Here is an 8,462-nt window from a genome sequence, read left to right as displayed (position 1 = left end):
ACGAGATATGTTTTTGAGAACACTAAGCTATTATGCCTTCCCGCAGCTATGGAACTATTCATTATCTACACTCAAGGAGTAAGGCCGGGGGTTGTGATATGGCCATTGGAGGTGTTGGGCTTTCTGAAGAGGGCGGTGTTGACAGTTGTGGGAACCGCGCAGAGTTCAGCGTCGACAGTAGGCGATGTGCGGAAAATTTATAGACACGAAGTAAAACTAGTCCGGATGCCACTGCCTCACCCATGGGCTGGACGACAAACCATGAAAGATAAGGGAAAGGCTGTAAATACGGAGACAAATGGTGGAAATGCGGTTAATAGGTCATCTCTGATGCACCTTGAAGATTGGGATCTCATGGACAGCAGTAATGGTCTTGCAAAATTGCAACACAAGCTACAGCAAAAAGTGAAAACATAAGATATGAAATTGGAAAATGGTTGCGTTGGTACGAGGAGTTCCCGTATGCAGCACCCCAGCTAGATCCAAAATTCTATGAGGGGGTGTTCTGTGTTAACTAAGCAGAGCAGAACGAGCAGTATCAGTTGCATGAATTGCTAGCGACAATGGCGCAGGAGCTGGAAGAAGTGTTGCAGGAGACAAAGAGGGAGAAGTACATCACTCACAGGAAGGTGAACTGCGAAGCCTAGGTAGCGCGTATCGCCAAACCGATGAGTGACTCAGGATGAGTAACGATGATTGTGTTGGGGGCCTGTTGGGTAGTGGAGGTCCCGCGTAATAGTTTTTGGGTTGAAAGCCTATAAGTGAGGATAATAATATTGTAAATATCAGAAATATGCGGAGCACGAAATGAAATAGGTCGAGTCAAAGGGTTGTCCACCCAAGAAATAGTATATAATAATAGGAAGTAAGTCAGCCTTCCCATCATCCACGGACCATGGGAATGTATAAATAGAGCGAGGCTCTCGGTAGAAGGTAATTCTTGTTTTTGATGGATCTTGGTGCTATGGGTTTGTGAAGATAGTATTTTCTGCGTCTGTAAGTTCGAGTCAAGGGTGTTGGTGAGTAGATAGAGGCTCTATAGCTGTGTGCGCAGAGGCCTGGTAGAGTCCGCAGCTGTGTACGCGAACCCCTGCAGCTAAGTGCATAGGGTAGATATGGTTTTATTGGCAAACGAATTGAATAAAGATAAGTTGGTTCTGAAATACTGTGTTCACTCTGAAATATTGTGGACCTGGTTAATTTCAAGTTTATATATTTTTTTATGGTTTGAGTTTATGCAAATATAAACCATTTCTAAGTACATGCACTGGTTATTTTTATTAAATGTTTGCTTGAAGACGGTAAGAAGTAGATCTGATCTGTAACAAACTCAGTAGTAATAAATATTAAGGATTTTCCTTATTCTGGATTTGCGCGGAGGCAGAGTAGTGCGAAGCTACAGAATGGTTCACAAACCTTCCAGACTAGATCAAGACATCCCAAGGGTGCATAAGCTTGGTTCCAGCACCTTCCCCTACTACCTCGGGTGAGACCTCACTCCATGCTCTGCAGGCTGTTGCCGAAAGGGCCGGTAGCTGCGGGATTTGTTTGGCTAATAACTTTTCCGAACCTAGGTCAGGGCCCAATAAGCCAACACTCTTCATCTTGTTTTTTCTTTCCACTTCCATGGATCTATCAATATCTAATGTTGTGATATCCTCATTAGACAAGTAATTAAGGAAATCTATTATTATTTTAGCTTTGGTGGGAAGTCTCCAATATTGTTCTTTATTGTATTCATTTCTATGTTAGCTCTTTTTATCGTATCTATATTTTCTTGAAGTAGCTCCATGTGGTCACAATTCTTGTCCACCATCTTCATTATTCTATCCTATATTATTTATTTTGCAGCTTTGAATGAGGCTTTACTTGGGTGTTTCCTTTTCAACACATCTAGCTCTACTTTGATCTGTTGGTAATCCTCTTGTTTCCGATACAATTCCATTTTTTCGCTTCAATTCTTCTTCCTTCTTCTTTAATTCTTTCTCCCAGCTAGAGCGTAGAGTTTGCAATTTCTTGGAATCATCTGGCACTGCCATTGATTCAACTTTTCCTACCAGATTATTAGGAATTTGGTGTGACTAAGATGCCTCACCTTAATTTTCTTTGATTCTTTGAACTTATGCTTCTAGTAACACAATTTTCTCTCTATAGTATGTATTCTTTGTTCTCATATCATAGATTTTTTCCTTTAGCTCTTAATTCTCCTTTTCTTCCTTTGCTAGCTCATAAATTTTCATAGGGTGTGCATCTGAGATCTTTAGTTGTTTCTTCAGGGCTGCTATCTCCCTCTCCTTATCATCCATCATATTTTTTTATTGTTTGAAGTCACAAGGGTGTGTATCTATATGAGTGATATTATCCTCCAAATTCTTTATCTTGGTATTTCTAGATCTGCACATTATTCTCTCATACTTGAGTTGACCACATTCCTTATTGTGCATATGTTGCATCTTTCTTATTATGGTAGTGGTCCTATGCATATTCCTACGCATCATGAGTGTCACCTGCATGTCCAGTGCCATGATATCTATGGATGGAATGTGGTTGACTAGAAGGGACATCTAGTGGACCTCATAATCCTCCATGGACCTCATTGTTTCTGCTTTAGACTACAAAATTGCCAATTTGAAAATTCCATTTTCGTGATCCAAAGAATTTTTTACTTTATTTCTGGGGAGTGGTTGATTCTCAATTATTCTTATATCCCTCTTTCTTTCCTTGGTTGATTGCTTCACCATTTCTTCAAATTGTTCCACGATTGACATTTTTTCAAGCTTGGAAGCCTAACCTTACTCTTATGTTGCCTTTGTGGGGCCTGACCCTGGTTCAACGTTAGTTAGCCAAACAAATCCCTACTCTACTAGCCCTTTCAGCATCATTCTGTGGAGCATGGAATGAAGTCTCACCCGAAGCAATATGGGGGATGCTAGAACCAAGTTTCCACACCCTGAGATGGTCATGATGTTGGTTTATACCCTCTGCCCCTACTTTTGAGCAGGTCATTAAGCCTTAGGGTTCTATCAATCCACCATTTATTCCGCCCTTTAGTACCTCCGCGATGGTGTACGATTGACCTTCGCATAGCCCTAACCCGTGGTCCAGGTACTTTCGCACCACTATGACAATGTATTGTATAAGTTCCTAGGTTATCCCAAGTGTTTTACTTATCTTACTAATCGATCACAGTTAACATGGCATAAATTGATATCCTTACTTGTGTTCAATTAACCAATACGATCACATATATTCACACATCAAATAAACATTGTGAATTAAACCCAAAATGAAATATAATCATATGCATTAACAGGAACTATATACACAATAATCGTAGAATACTTCTCTTTATTGATATATTCCAGTTTAACACTGACTCTATCTACCCTGTGCACACAGCTACAGGGATCCATATACTCACCTACAGACTTCCACCCTAGGCCTCTGCACACTCATTTGCAGAGCCTCTACCTACGCTAAGACCCGAAACACTTAAACTTCTCTACCAAAACTCTAATGCTTAACTCTCCACTACTCACTCTTCGCTTCTTAGAGCTTACTTACTTAGCTCCCTTTTATACAATCCCATGGTCCATGGACCATGGGTGGATCTTTACAACCAACTTTAGACTTTACAAAATAATGGTGGACAACCCTTTATGACTCTTGACGCCTTCATGCTCCGTGACCACAAAATTCGGAGACTTTACAACTTTATTTCAAAATTATCCCAAAACATGGGCTTTTAGCCCCAAAACTACCCTTGAGGGAACTAGTTCCCAACAAGCCCCCAACACAAACATGACGACTCGCCCTCGAGTCACTCTGCAGGTGTAGAGATATTGGTACGAAGACTTCCCAGCTTGACCTGTATGACGGCAACCTCGGTGATACACTATGCGGTCGCCTGCTTCAATTCTTCAACCAACTACTCTACCACTGGTCCTAAGCTATCAGCCTGAAGCTTCTACTGAGTCGCTTGCAGATTAGCAAGTTTGCATTCAATAGAGGCCATGACCGAATAAGCTTCGTCCAACCAGGGTTTCAAGCGCACCTTTAGCACTAACTCTTTGTGCTACGCTACATCTACCTGTTCTTTATATGTTTTGGCCTCCTATAGCTTTGCTAGTCTCTGTGTGAGAGAAATGGTGTAGGTTTTAACCCTGTACAGAAATTATCTGCATACGAATTCTTAAACAAAGAAAATAAACAATGCGAGAGCATAACCCATAAAACACATAGGCACAGAGATTTTTCCCTGGATACCAAAACCGGGACTACCAGCTTGATTTTTCATTATGTTCCTTTCAATGTTACAATACATATTTATACATGTTGAAGCATCCAATACCATGGACCGAAAACCATCGTGTCCAATACGATGGACCGAAAACCATCGCATCCAAAAAACATGTGCGAAAATCATGCATAAAACCATAGGTGGGTCCACCCAACCTAACATATGGTCCAAAACAAAATTTTCCGGGGCGCTGCCCCGGACCCCATAAAGTGGGGTTACGGGTGCCCTTCAAACCCCCTATTAACTACGTGGAAAGAATATAACACAACCCAACAATCTCCCACTTGTTGTTTTCTTTCCACAGGGGGCCACAGGAGAGCTTAGTCATTTTTCAGCCCTGAGATTCCCATTGCTTCTCTACACCAAGAGAACTTCTCAGAGCTCACAGATTTTGTCAATGCATCTACAGTATTCTTCAAAGTGTCCACCTTTACCAGCAACACCTTTCTGTCTTCTATCATATCCCTCACAAAGTGATATTGAACATCAATGTGCTTTGTCTTTGAATGATAAGTAGGGTTCTTTGCCAAGAAAATTGCACTTTGGCTGTCACAGTCTATTCTTATAGCTCCCTGTACTAACCCCATACTTGAACACAATCTCTGCAACCAAACTGCTTCCTTTCTTGCATGAGTGGCTGCCATGTATTCTGCCTCTGTAGTTGATAGTGCCACTATAGATTGTTTCTTACTCATCCAACTGACTGCACCTCCAAATAGGTTAAACACATACCCACTTGTAGATCTTCTCTGATCCAGATCTCCAGCCCAGTCTGCATCAACAAAGCCATGAATATCCAACACTCTGCCCAATCCTGGTCTTCCTTCGTAGCACAAACCATAATCACTAGTGCCACGCAAATACCTGAAAACCTGCTTCACTGCTGTCCAGTGCTCCTTCCTAGGTTTTGACATAAACCTGCTCAATACTCCCATTGCATGTGCAATGTCTGGTCTAGTACAGACCATTGCATACATCAGGCTACCCACTGCACTTGCATATGGAACATGGGACATGTCCTCTTCCTCTTCTTGTGTTTTGGGACACTGTTCAGCAAATAACCTCACACGTACAGGAATAGGAACCTTCACCGGTTTACTATCCTGCATATGAAACCTCTGGAGTACTGTCTCGACATACTTCCTCTGGTTTAACTAGAGCTTCCTCTTTGACCGATCTCTTTTAATTTCCATGCCCAAAATATAGTTTGCAGCACCAAGATATTTCATGTCGAATTTGGAGGACAATTGGGTCTTCAAATCCTGGATAATTTCTTTGTCATTTCCAACCAGCAACATATCATCCACATACAAGACCAGATAAATAATACGGTCACCAATTAATTTAAAATACACACAATGATCTACTTTGCTTCTGGTGAAGCCAAGTCCCTGTATAAATGTATCAAATTTCTAATACCACATCCTTGGTGACTGTTTTAACCCATACAGAGACTTCTTTAACCTGTATACCAGTTCAAACTTACCCTTCACCGCAAAGCCTTCAGGTTGCTTCATGTAGATTTCCTCTTCCAAATCCCCGTGAAGAAATGTTGTCTTCACATCCATTTGTTCTACCTCAAAATCAAAAGCAACAGCAACAGATAAAAGTAATCTAATAGAAGTTACCTTGGCAACAGGAGAAAAAATATCACCAAAATCAATTCCCGGCACCTGGGAATAACCTTTTGCTACCAACCGAGCTTTGTATTTCTCCACCTTTCCTTCTGCATTTGTCTTCTTCTTGAACACCCATTTGCTGCCAATGGGTTTCCTTCCAGCCGGCAACTCCACCAGATCCCAAGCCTCATTTTTGTGCAAAGATGCCATTTCATCGACCATGGCCTCTTTCCAGAGTTTTCCATCCTCTGAATCCATTGCTTCCTTCACAGTTCTGGGATCATTATCAGTAACAGACAAAGCAAAATTTGAACTGAAAGCAGATGGACTATACCTTTCTGGCTGCCTTCTTTCTCGAACTGATCTTCTCACAGCCGGAGTTTGTGGCTCTTCATCTTCTGATTCCTCCTCTGCTGCAGAGTCTAATTCTTCCTCCTTTGGCTCAAACTCTATCTTCTCAGGTTCCTTTGGTTGGACTTCATGTTGAATAACATCTTTTACCTCTCTGAACAACACATCTCGGCTGTACACAACCTTCCGTGTGACTGGGTTCCAAAGATTATAACCCTTTAAACCATCCTTATACCCAATAAAGATGCACTTTTCAGATTTACTATCCAACTTGGTTCGTTTCTCCTTTGGAACATGTACATATGCATCACATCCAAATACCCTTAGATGTGAAAAAGAGGGTTTCTTACCAATCCATACTTCTTGTGGAGTCTTATCCTCCAACGCACATGAAGGTGATCTGTTGATCAGGTAACATGCAGTATCCACCGCCTCTGCCCAGAATTCCTGTCCTAACTCGGCACCACTGAGCATGCTTCTTGCCCTTTCCATCAATGTCTTGTTCATTCTTTCTGCGACTCCATTTTGCTGAGGTGTATATGGAGTAGTCTTCTGCCGTGCTATACCACACTTCTTACAAAATTCTTCAAATTCCTTGCTGCAAAATTCTCCACCATTATCTGTCCTCAGCACCTTTATCTTCTTCTCTGTCTGATTTTCCACCAGAGCCTTAAATTCTTTAAACCTGTCAAAGACTTCAGATTTCTTCTTAAGAAAATATATCCATGTATTCCTTGAGAAGTCATCTATGAATTATACATAGTACACAGACTTACCCAGTGATGGAACCTTCACAGGTCCAAACACATCACTATGCACAAGCTCTAATATCTATTTCGTCCTCTTACCACCAGAGGGGAAACTCACCCGATTCTGCTTCCCATATACACAATTTTCACAGAAATCAAAATCCAGAGAGCTATTATTCATACCTTCTACCATACCTTTACCATGAAGTATTCAAAGGCCCTTCTCTCCAATATGTCCAAGCCTTTGATGCCACAACATGGTCTTCTCTCCAGAGACCACTAGATTCTTTACTCCATTTTCAGGAACCATAGAACTATTGCACCCATCAACAACAGTGCTACCTTGCAGTTTGTACAGAGTTCCAATCCAAACTCCCCGCATTAATATCAGTGCTCCTCGAACCATCTTGCAGGTATCTTTCTCGAACACCGTCTTTACACCTGCATCATCCAACTTGCTTACAGAAATCAGATTTCTGGCCAATGCAGGAATATGTAGAACACCCGGAAGTGTTCTAACCCTTCCACCTTGCAACTTCAACTTTACTTTTCCCCGACCAATGATTCTAGCCTTCCTATCATCTCCTAAGAAGACATCACCACCATCATATTTCTCATACTCGCAGAACCACTCTCTATGGGGAGTGAAGTGAAAGGATGCACCTGAGTCAATCAACCATGCCTCATGATCTACATGTGTACTTGAAGAAGCCAAGTACATATCCCCACCTTCATTTGAGGTGGTTTTCGCCTCTACAGCAGGAGAATCATCAGATCCCTTTCCTTTATCAGGAGCTTTAGATTTACAATCCCTTCTGAAGTGCCCTTCCTTTCTGCATTTCCAGCACACCACCTTTGTAGGTTTTCCTGGCGATTTAGATCTCCCTCTAGATTTAGATCTCCCACTCAATGACTTATTTTTGTTTCTGTTCTGGGACCGTCCTCGTACAGACAAGGCATCACCATTCTGGTTGTCCATATTTTTCCGTCTCATCTCCTCCGTCAGCAAGGCTGAGACTATTTCATCAAACTGCAAAGCAGTTGCATTGCTACCTATTGCAATAACCAGACTATCCCACGAATCTGGTAGAGAACACAACAGACTAATGCACTTATCTTCATCTGAAATTTTAATATCAACAGATAATAACTGACTTACCACAGTATTAAACGCATTCAGATGCTCTGTCACGAGTCTCCATCTTTCATCCTTAGGTTATACAGCTTTTTCCGTAGGAACAGTTTATTCACCAGAGACTTAGATTGGTACAAGGTCCCTAACTTGACCCACAAAGCCTTTGCCGTAGCTTCCCCTGATACATTCAGCAATACTGAATCCGAGACACATAATCATATTGTGCTCTTTGCCTTCCGATCCAACTTCTTCCATTCTTCATCGGTCACTCCTGATGGTTTAGTACCCGGATCTACCGCGATCCACTG

Source organism: Pinus tabuliformis, chromosome 2_2, assembly GCF_031772625.1.
Source record: "Pinus tabuliformis cultivar Carrire ecotype Pingquan chromosome 2_2, CPIR1, whole genome shotgun sequence".
In the NCBI taxonomy this organism is placed as follows: domain Eukaryota; kingdom Viridiplantae; phylum Streptophyta; class Pinopsida; order Pinales; family Pinaceae; genus Pinus; species Pinus tabuliformis.
The sequence above is the reverse complement of the archived record's forward strand: the minus strand, read 5'-3'. Positions refer to the sequence as shown.